Genomic DNA, 12,074 nt, shown 5'->3' with positions numbered 1-12,074 from the left:
GCTATCAGCTTGCCACTCGAACCTCTGCCTCCCCCTCCAAGCCTAAGACTCCACCTGCAAAATTAAGTCACTCCAAACAATCTCAAATTCCTGTTATCTCTGGACCAGCCCCTGTAAAGACTAACCCCCTCTTCCTCTTTCCTCAGTGGGACCTCGCAACCGCCACGCCACCAGTCTCCCCTTGAGTTACCTCCCTTAGGCTACCACGCTAGAATCCCTATGTCAAATATTGTGTGTCAGTGCCACGCCAGATTTCCAGGTTACGCTTCCCACATCAAGTATAGCTCTGTGTTTTGTGTTAAAGTTTGTGTTAAGTTAACTGTATCACCTCTGCATGTCGGTCTTGCAGTTGAGTCCAGTTATGTACAGGCCTGTGGCCCCACGTTTCACTATCTTATAGGCACTAAAGGAAAAAAGGAGTCAGGGGGTTAAACCAAGAACCACCCGACTCCACAGCTACAGCCACCACCTCCAACAATCAGTTGGAGTGTTGTTTGTCAGCTAGAATTGGTGCTAAGAATACAGCTTGTTTCCTCTGATCCATAACTACTTCACTAAGGCTACGTTCACAATGCAGGTGAAAGCGCATCAAATCCGATTTTTTTGACCCTATGTGACTCATATCCACAGTAGCGGTTTTAGCTACGGGTGACACGGGCGGTGGTGGCATTGTGGTGGGGGGCGGCATCACGGGCATCGGCAAAAAAAATGCTGGTACTCATGCTCCCCCGACGTCAACCAGCACATATTGGGAATGGTACATGCACCGATCGGTTTTCTATCGCCCATTTGCTGGGAGTAAGGACGCCCTTCGTTTGCGAGGTGCACTGACAGGAGAGGGCGGGGCGGCGGGGGATTTTCTGATCGGCTGGAGCAGCATCTAATAACCAACTTGCAAAGTAAAACAAAATAAAAACAAACCAACAAACACGAAAACACCAGACATTATAATACAGACTTATAATTTGCACCGATGTTTTTTCGAAATTCTATACACGAAAAGTGAGCGCGAGAGCCCTCGGTGCACCTGCTTGCTGCTGAAGTCAAAGTAAACTTTATTGTCATCTCCGCTACAGTCCAGTATATAGACAGATGAGATGACAAGGCTCCAGTTACAGCAGTGCAAGTAAACAAAAAATATATATATAAGAAGAGTAAGAAAATAAATATAAATAAATAAACACACAAGCCGTTGAAAGGGGAGGAGGGGTTGGCTGCTTCCAAATAGAGCACATTTCATTCATAATGATGTGAATTCAAGCCCATCATGTATTCATGATTTGAATCCTGGGTTGTGTGAAATCTCAGAAATGCACCCTAGACAAAGTGAATCTGTGAACTTAGGTGTAGGTGTGTTAGATCATGTTGTGGTGATCCTTGGGTTGAGGGATGGGTGTTCATACTGGAGTGCAAAATTAAAACCAATGGAAGATGGACAAGAAAAGTTCAAAGCCATCAGGTCCTCAGTTTAGAAAAAAGGGAAAAGAAGAGGAGGAGAAACGAGCAAAAGATACAGGTAAGCAGATGTGTCATTGGATAATGGCAGGTCATCCTGAAACAATCAGAATCAGAATCCTTTATTAATCCCTAAGGAAATTATGTGCATTACAGTTGCTCCAAGATGAAATGGTAAAAATAGCAACAGTAACAGAATAACTCCAAACAATACATTATGTTACAGATTTTAATATTAATTAGTCTTTGTCAATTGTTCTCATTGTATGACGAATTATGATGGCTGTTTGGTAGCCGTTTGCATACTATGCATACTCTCTCTCTTCATATGTGTATGTGTGTGTGTGTGTGTGTGTGTGTGTGTGTGTGTGTGTGTGTGTGTGTGTGTGTGTGTACAACAGTTTTATATTAATGTACAATCCTTAATATGTTTTGTGTGTGTGTGTGTGTGTGTGTGTGTGTGTGTGTGTGTGTGTGTGTGTGTGTGTGTGTGTGTGTGTGTGTGTGTACAACAGTTTTATATTAATGTACAATCCTTAATATGTTTTGTGTGTGTGTGTGTGTGTGTGTGTGTGTGTGTGTGTGTGTGTGTGTGTGTGTGTGTGTGTGTGTACAACAGTTTTATATTAATGTACAATCCTTAATATGTTTTGTGTGTGTGTGTGGCGGGGGGGCGCCAGAGGGAGTTTTCGCCCAGGGCGCCAAACTGGCTAGGAACGCCACTGCATATCCGATCATGGTATGACACTGTGAATGGCACGAATCTAATCTAATTTTCAAATTCGATCTGGGTCACTTTCGTATGTGGTACTGAATCAGATACATATCCGATGTTTTAGAAAGCGACTGCTGTTTGAATGGTCATGTCGCATTAAATCCGTCTTTTACGTCACTGACACACGACGGACGCCAATTATCAGCTCCGGAGAAGCACCCGAGAAGATATCGCAAACGCTTCCTGGACATCCAGTGTAGATGTTAGTGAAACTGTTGGGAAGACAACGTGAACATGTTATTTGTACTGTATAATCTGCAGATTCTGACAGAAATCTGCAACTATCCTTTGAAGCACCGCTCCTCTGAAACAGCAATAAGGATAATTATTAGGTTATTTACATTATTATGTAAATAACAAAATAACTTAAAGCAAAAATTGGGAAACGTAAAGTTCGAAGTCTTTATATTAAGGGCCATCATTCAAACAATATTGTTTGCTCTGGGTCTAAACAGAGCGCGATGTGTGTGACGTCTTCTTTTGCTCATGCGGGTTCACACTAGTTTGCTGTCGCATGTGTGAACAAGCAGACATAAAAATCGGATTTGATCAAAAAATCGGAATTGTGCACCTGCAGTGTGAACGTAGAAAAGACCACAGCGCCACTGAGTTTACACAAGACTAATGTCACAGACAGAGATGCTATACAAAGTCAGCCTGCAACATGTAGCCGGAATTTATTCATTTATTTTTACTTTGTGTCGAAGCATAGAAAGCTGACACTGGCTATGTCTCTGTGTGTAAGGCACTACATGCAAATGGGGAAAGTTCTTATTTGACTTGAATAAAAAAACAAAGAAAAACACTGTCAGGATTTTGCCTTTAACTGAATATTTTGTACAGTGTGTTAAGCCTATAATCAAGCTAAGATAGAAGCAGATTGCATATAGACAACTGGGAGTATGAAAAATAAGAAACTATTTAAAATAAACATATATATATAATCATCATACATAACCCTTTTTAAATTTTGTTTTAAATGATCACTTTATTACAGTTTGAAGTTCTGAAAGAATTTTCCTACTATAAGCCTCATTCACCCACATAGTCACTTAAGCATCTTTTCTATTCTTAAGTGCTTTTAGAATAACATTTATATATTCATACTCTCAACACATCAGAGTGGCAACTTGGGGTTCAATTTGTATGTCTGTTTGATGCTGGATTTACTCTTTGTATCATAAGTTACTTGCACCATGATGGTGAGGTGGTTTGCACTGATTGGTACTCTCCTCCCACAGTCCAAAGACATGGGCTCAGTGTTGACTCTAATTTGGCTGTATTGGTGGATTTGAGTATGAATGGTTGTCTGTGTTAACCCTGTGATAGACTGGCAACATGTCCAAGGTGTACCCCAGCATCCCCATAACTCTGGAGTGGAAAAGTGGAAGAAATGGATAATGGATAATGTGTACTCATTAATTGTAATTTCTCCATAGTTTTTCATGATTTTATAAACATTTTTTATTTAAAAAAGGGAGCAAATATTTTGAGTAAGCACTCATCTTGTACGTCCATCTTGTACAGTCTGTGCCATATAATAATAAAAAAAAAAAGATGCAGATCCTTAGGAAATAATGGAGCAACGTCCTTGATTAGTTTTTTTTTTAAAACCTCAGCTAAGAAAGTACACACAAAAGAAACTACATCCTACTTGTTACAGAAAAGTATACAAAGTACAACTACAGCTTGTGTCTGTTTTTGTAAGACAAAATATAAAATTATGTAAAATGCATTTTATTTGCACAGAATTTTTTTTTTTTAGATTGCCGAGTTCACATTTTCAGCATTGATTGCTTTGGGTTTTGTTTTTGTTTTTTTCAAAAAACATAAACTTTGTATTCAGGAAGCGACAACATTTCAACATATTGCTATCTTGGTTCTCTCTATGCTCAGTAAAAGCTCTGAAGTCTACACCTGTGCTGGTGTTTTGTGTCTACAGTGTTTCGTGCCAGGCGGGTGGCAGCCTGGGTGGGCGACACCGAGCTGTCCAAAATCTCTGTGCAGCCCACTGAGCTCCACTGAGCTGCAGAGGAGCTTATAATGAAAGAAAGCAGCTCTAATCATTACACACACCCTCACCCTCCACCCTTCCCTTTCCTGTGTGCTTCTTCCCGCCTCCTTCCTCTCATTAAAAAAAAGACAGCAACCCGGAATACTGATGCATTGTTAAGCGCTCTTAATTGAACTTCTTAGAATTTAGGCCACATTAAGAATTCCTTGGATTCTTAATGTGCCATCATTTAAATGCTTAGTCTGTGTTCTCTCAGCTGCTTAGTTCGAATTGCCCTCTGTGCTGTATTTATCTCAGCCACCTCCAGTGCACGTCCGTTCAGTGGAAGGGAAGGAATGGCTCTGGCAGATTTGTAATGTGCAGGCACGGAGGAAAGGACATCGACTCTTAATACAACAGAGGGAACAAAAGCCTGAGCTTGGAGCCAGCTGGGAGTTTCATCATCAGCCAGGGGAGAGAAAGAGAGAGCAAGAAAGGGGTGGGCAAAGTGGGAGAGCAAGAAAGAAACGAGGTAGTGGGAAAGAGCACAGGAGTGAGGGAAAAAAAGTTATTGGACTAGACGGGCCCGGGTGACATCAATAGCATCCCAAGCAGGGCCACAAATTAGCCGGGCAAGAAGCAGCGCAGCATGGGATCTGACAGCTGAGGCCCCGTGCGCAATGCCACCAGGGGATTAGCGGGGGCTTCGGGATCTGACACAGAGGGGATGAGCGTCATGGGCAGAATAAAGAGCAACGTGGGGATTAGAGAGCTTCCAGACACTCCACCAACACTCATGAAGGGCTTAAAGGGCTATAGATATCATTAATGAATGGACAGTGAGAGAGACTAAGAGAAAGAAAGACAGAGGCGCTTGGGGGTGTTGTCTTTTTGATTTTATTCAGCCTCCACATTGCCGCTCAGATTTTTAATGATCAGACATTCCACACGCTTGCATTAAAAGTCAATGAGAGGATGGCCGGAGAGGCAAACTGCTCGTGTTCATCATTCAACCAAACACAGAGCGCACCAGTCAGAGATGGCCAGCCTCTGACAGGGTATTGTATGTTCAATTCATGCAAGCCTCTGATGTTAGGCCTGAATAATTCATCTGAAAATGCCAAACATAGATTTGAATATTTGCACGCCTCTGTGCGGACACGGTGGAAGAAAACGAGATCGTATTCATCATTGTGCACATGTGGGTGAACTGTAGGTATCGAATTCTGCATTCAGGTGCTGGGTATGGGGTGATTTGAGGAGCCACGAAGCTGCATGTTGTTTTATAAAAAGGAAATCACTGAATCGCTTTTCTCGTATAAACAGACCTTGTCTTCAGATAGGTACAGCTCCACAAGCGTGTCTGCACAACCGCTGCAGGGATTTGACACCCAGATAACCTTTGTACTAGCAGCTCACAACAACGCCGAACATGAGACAAACCCATTAAGCTAATATGATCTTGGAAAATGCCATGCAGAAGAGAAAAGTCGGTAGAATATCAGCACAATCTGTGAACTTAAAAATGTCCACGTGCTGGGCCTTTTCCATGATAATGACATTGCCTCCGGGGGAAAAACAGGATATCTTGGACAGGAAGGCAGTGGGAGATAAGTCAGCCTGTTGTTTAGGAACATGGAGTTATCGTCCCCACCACCACCTCCTCCTCGGAGCTCCGTGTGCAGCACTAATGGAGTCTTTATCATGAAAGAGTTAACTACTTATCAGTGGGTCTCTACCAAGGATCAAGGCACAACTGGATTCGCTGAAGGGGCAGAATGCACTTTGATGAACTTCAGTCAGAGTTTAAAGAGAGCGTATTTTTATCCACAGAGTCCTAAATCTCTCTGTTAGGTTTACCTCCATTTGTGGACACAGGATAGGTGTCTTTGGAGAGAAAATGCAAGTCCATGATGTAAATGTCTTTGCCTGCCTCAGTGTGTGTGTGTGTGTGTCAATCTGAGGTCATCAATTTGTCCACATTTGAGGATGAAAAAGCAATAGCTTGTTTCCTTCCTGACAGCATCGATGACTCTTCAGCCAGCTCTGTATGCCCAGATGATTCACATTCGACTTGTTTTTGAAATGAATTCCTGCCTCCCACTGGGCTCAAACCGTAATCCGCTCTCGCCTGCCTGCCTGTGCGTGAGGCGACAAACCTCGTCCTTGTGTACAGCCTTCTACCATTGTCCTAAGAGATCCTCTGAGATCCAGGAAGGTTGTGTGGGTGTGCCCCCGCTTTGTCTTGGCTCTGAATGAACAAACAGTGTATAATCAGTTGTAATATGCCCTTGGAACAGAGAACCTAACGCTCCGAGTGTGAAGTTGTATCAATTTAGTGCACTTCTTGTACTCTGATTGATGCTACACAGAAGAGCCTTGTTACAATTACTGTCCCTTTCGCTGTTGTCGCCACTGAACTAGCGTTTGCAGTGACAGGTGCGCAGAAGAAAAGGACCGAGGCACAACTTCATTTACAAGAAGAAACTCTCATAGGTGAAAACATTGCAACATAGCAATAAAATAAATTGTCGTGCAATCACAATGATGGTAGCGTAGGTGATCTTTTCTTTTTAAAGTTTTGATTCGTAATAACAACCTGTGGAAATTCGAATGCAGCTTAATTGCTTCTTTGTTGTTGACACACTTTGTTAAAACTGGAATCAGGAGTTTTGTTGACAATAAATCTCAAAGTCAGACCTTTAAAGGGAGGCATTAGCGTTGCTTCAGCGCAAACACTCAGGCTTGGGAAGGCAGTGGTGTAGTCATTACTGCCTCCCATTTTCACATTGAGATTTTAATCATCGGCTACAGTATTTCTGATTGATGTGTGTGTGTGTGTGTGTGTGTGTGTGTGTGTGTGTGTGTGTGTGTGTGTGTGTGTGTGTGTGTGTGTGTGTGTGTGTGTTACACATATATATCTGTTCACATGGGGGTTGTAATACATCTTTGTAATTAGTATTATAATTATAAGGCAATAAAACTGCGGTACACATGGGAGGCCGATCCATCTCTGGGATACTGCAATTATCCTGCTAAGATGTGTTACTGTGACAAATTTACAAGAAGCAAAGTGCAGCTCTGCACTGATCCGGTTAAAACAACGCACAGAACACAGACTTAGTTCAGTTTTGTGCCAATAAATGTGTGTAGAATCTATAAATATATCAACAGAGGAGATCTGTGGATTTTATTTGCTCAGCAGACAGGGTAGCAGCACAAAACAACCCCCTCCAAAAGCATAAAATGATTTAGTTCCAGACCTGTTGCCTCTTGTGTTTCTTTTTTCAACAACTTATGTCTAGACTGCAGTCCCAAGCAGCGAAATACTGATGCACAAACAACTCATCTTTGAGTTCTCCCTCAGTCTGGTCAATGCGGTGATATGAGACGGCCGCTGAGTGCGTCTAAATTGGCTTTGCCTTCTATTAGCTCCAACAGTGCCTCGTTATCAGCAGCCAAGATCTAGCCTGCAGGGCCAGACCTCTGCTTCTCCGCCACCCACCAGCTCACTGCCACGCACACACACACACGTGCAATGAATTCACAGGTATGCAGAAGCACACGCACGTAGGGATGCTCTCGCAGTCTTTCACACTCTGACACTAATACTTCCATTTCCATATCTTTGATTAAGCCAGCAGGATGTCCAGGTTGCCACTGAGCACATCTGCTTTCATAGCAGACACCCACAAAGGATAATGGGATGCTTATCAGCTGGAGAGAGAAGAGGAAATCGTAGCTCCCTCCATTGGTGGGCAGACACGGCGAGGTTTTCTCACAGCAACCTGAGAGTGGAAATGCAAATCAGGCTCTGTTGTGTAAATAGAAATGATTTAATTAGTTTAATATGGATGAGCGTCAACCCGGAGGGCGGGTTAAATATCAACAAGTTTATTAACTATTCACACACGCATGCACGGTGCATGTGCAGAAAGCAAAGGTTACGTTTGCTTAAATTACACACACACAGTAAATGTCGCTTGGCGTTTAACCTTTTCTAACAATGTGCAGACCCTCTTCCCCTTCAGCATCTGCTGTCACAGCCTGAACGTCGGCATCATGCCTGCAAGTCATGCTGTAGTGGTCCTAAAGTTTTGTTGCTTTGGATTCTTTGTGAATGTATCTGAGTTTGGGTTTCTGTTGAGGTTTTATTGTTTTTCCAAATGTTTGAAGTTTTGATTTTTTTTCTTTTCTTTTCTTTTTTTTTAATCTGCTGAATTTTGGATTCATGCTTTGATTTCTTTGCTATTCTAATAGTGAGTCTAATTCTTTCTGATATTATCGAGTCTTTCATTTCTGTTTACTACATGATTTTCCTAGTAAGAAGTTTCTGTTTTTTGCACTTCTGTCTTTCTGTCCGTGACATCATTGTTATCTCAGCATGCTGAGTTCTAGTCTCTGATGAACATTCTAAAATAAACACGTTGGAATGAAGATTTTAAATCATATTAAATTAATTTGGATTATAGGACACAAACATAATGAACAAGTTTTGAGTCGCAATGTTTTCTCACCCATTAAAGCAGGTACACACCATCATGTCTTTCTAAAATCCCCACTCTTCTTTACAATGCTGCTTCAGTTTACTGAGGTTTGCAGGGTTTGATTTATGCACAGCTCTCTTAAGGTCCCACCACGGCATTTCAATCAGGTTGACATCTTGACTTTGACTGGGCCATTGCAGCACCTTGAATACAGGAGTACACATAGATAATAAACCAGACTGGGGGTAAAAACACCACTGCACTCTACAGGAAGGGCCAGAGTTGTCTCTATTTTCTGAGGCTGCTGAGGTCTTTAAACGTCTGTCGGACAATGCTCAGGATTTTCTATGAGTCCGCCCTCTGTGCTGTTGCATGCTGGGGCAGCAGGTTGAGGATTGCAGATGCCAACAGATTCAATAAACTGATCCGCAAGGCCAGTAATGTTGTAGAGATGGAGCTGGACTCCCTTAAGGTGGTGTCGCAAAGGCGGATGTTGTCCAAGATTAGGAAAATGCTGGACAATACCACCCACCCACTCCATGATGTGCTGGCCAGTCACAGGAGCACGTTCAGTGAGCGACTGAGATTACCCAAATGCACCACTGAACGACACAGGAAATCATCCCTGCCTGTGGATATCTCCCATTAAAAATCCTCCATATAACGCACAGTACACACTGCAGTAGTTACACCCTTTTCCACATCCTCACCAGTAAAAATAACAAAGTTTCACAGTTTACAGTTTAGAGTAAAATGTCAATTATATAATTTTAATGTCTGTAATATTCTGGATATTTATAATAAAGCTATTTGAATAAATTAGAGCTATTTCTTATATTTTGTAACTTTGTAATATATTGAATTATTTAATTTAGTTCAGTCTGTTAGTGTTCTTATTGTCTTGGAGCAACTGTAACCAAGTCATTTTCTTAGGGATTCATAAAGTATTCTCATTTTGAATCTTTTCTTTTTCTGTTGTAGATTTGCTGCTGTATAACCTAATGTAAGCCTCACGTTTCACTCTCTAACATTTTTGTGTACAAAACAGTTTATGGTCGGCTCAGTGACCATCAGGTCCCCTGGCTGTAAAATCATCATCCCTAGTTTGTATGCAGTATTGAGGATATGCTGTGTCTGACTTTTGCCAAACATGGTGCTGTGCATTATGGTCAAGCATTTCCACTTTTGTCTTGTCTGTTCAAAGGACTCTGTTCCAGCTGTCTTGTGGTTTGTTTAGATGCAACTTTGCAAACCTAAGCTGTGCTGCCATGTTGGATAGCCACAATTACTTCCCTAAGATCATATGCTTCCTCCTTAACACACACGTAAATGCTCCTGATCAGCAAACTGCCAATCCTCTGCTTCTATAGAGGCGCTAACACTTGCTGAGGATCAACAAATGAAGTTAATTTGATTAGTACGACCTCTATTCTACTTACCCTCTTAATTATATAAGCACTAAGGCTGTACTTAGTGTTTCACACATTGCTTCTGCATTTTGGCTTAATTTTTCTCTAAATAAATAATAACACTGTTTAATATATCTTGTTTTGCAGTTCTTGTGAGGTTGTATTTAAATCATTTTAAGGCCTGGAAAAGACTGGACATTATTATGTCCTGACAAATAAAACCTCAGAACTGACAGCAGGTGTGTTTTCTTTTTACCATGACTGGAATTTCTAAGAATGAAAAATGAACACATAGAGAACAAACTAGCTTTGTCTCAAGGTGACTGTACACCTGCTTGCAGTATTTGTGCTGAGCTAATTCCCTGCTGGCTAAAACTTCATATTCAGCATAGATTGTCTTGTCATCAATGGTTTGCATTCAGCAGAAACTTCAGGAAGTCATTGCACCCAACCAAGAAATAGTCCTGCACATTACTCCCTTTTAAACCAGTAATTGTGATTTTTGCACTCCTGTATTTAGTTGTTATTTGTAGTAGTTAAACAAATGAAACGTAACACGTTAGTGAGCTTTAGTAACCATTGTACGTGAATTTTATTATTGTTGAACAGAGCCATGCAGGCAGTTTCTCAATTACAGCTAATATAAACTAAACCAGGCTTCGGATTTCCAATTCAATTCAAGGTATAGACAGAATATTTGGCAAGAAACTGAATAGGTATACGATCTCCTTAAATGTTAACTTTTTTCTCCAACCTGCAGCTGATAATGATTGTGACTCTATTCTGATTTTACCAATATTTGCTCTCCTGCTTCTTCTTTCTGAAACACCTCTAAAGTTGGCAATCCATAGAGCAGAATGAGGCACAGTTAGCACAAAAAGTCAGATGTGGAGATTTCTGAGTGAGAGGCATAATTCAACTAAAACTATGCAAATATATGTGCTAGCAGAAGATAAGTTAATGAGGACGATGCGGACAAGAAAGGAGAATCAGTTTCCTTAAAATCACAGAACAGGAGAAACTCTGCTGAGTGTTTATTTGTTTATTTAAATAAATGAAAAAGAGACTCCTGAGGGATTATGCCTCTTACTGCCAGGTGAAGAAACACCCCACACAAAAAAGACGCTTTTCCAAAATGTGCAGCTCCTTTGTAAATATTTTAGCTTCATGTCTGAAGAGAAAACATGAGCAGTATCTCAATTTATGTAACACCAAGATTTTTGAAAAAGGCCTTTAAAAATAACCTTTAACATCTGCTTACCCGCTCGGTAGAAAGTCGGTGAAGCTAAAGATGCGGGGCGGGAAATCTTGTGATGACTCAGAGTAAGATGAATGTTGATAGCTATTGAATCAGCCTGCCATGAATAATTGAAGTGACAAACAGGCCAGAGCGCTTGAAGGCAACAACTCTCAGTCACATCTCAAGTTCAAGAATGAGAGTTTAATAACCAGCGAGATTTCTGTTCCTTTACTTTCAGGTCATAACTCGAGGCCTCTATCCCCGGCTTTTATTCATCCCCTCATCACCAACCACAGAATGAGGTCAGTTTTATTGAAAGTTTCCTCGAGCCCTTTCCTGTTGTCCGCCTCTGCTTATGTAAACCAGACAGCCCCAGCTGAGTGGACACGGCGCCTCGAACGAGAATAGGGCCTTGATTCCATTCTCGGGAGCTTCTCATCATCTCCTGCTGTCCAAGAATTTGTAATCTACCTCTAGTCAGATCAAATCAAAGACATTGTTGTGTCTCACAAAGATATCTTTACATGTGATTGCAAGTCTGAGTTTCCCGCTCTTACTTGCTGCTTTGTGTTGTTTCCATGTTATTTCCTGTGAATCACCATAACTTCTTGGAACTGATCAATTTTTTTTTTTTTTAGCACAGCAGTGCCAGCTTTGGCTTTTACTGCTGGGGGGGTTACCTTCATATTCTGCTGCTCATCCCTACAAAACCATG

The sequence above is a fragment of the Rhamphochromis sp. 'chilingali' genome, assembly GCF_963969265.1.
Source record: "Rhamphochromis sp. 'chilingali' genome assembly, chromosome: 11".
Classification (NCBI taxonomy): Eukaryota; Metazoa; Chordata; class Actinopteri; order Cichliformes; family Cichlidae; genus Rhamphochromis; species Rhamphochromis sp. 'chilingali'.
The sequence above is the reverse complement of the archived record's forward strand: the minus strand, read 5'-3'. Positions refer to the sequence as shown.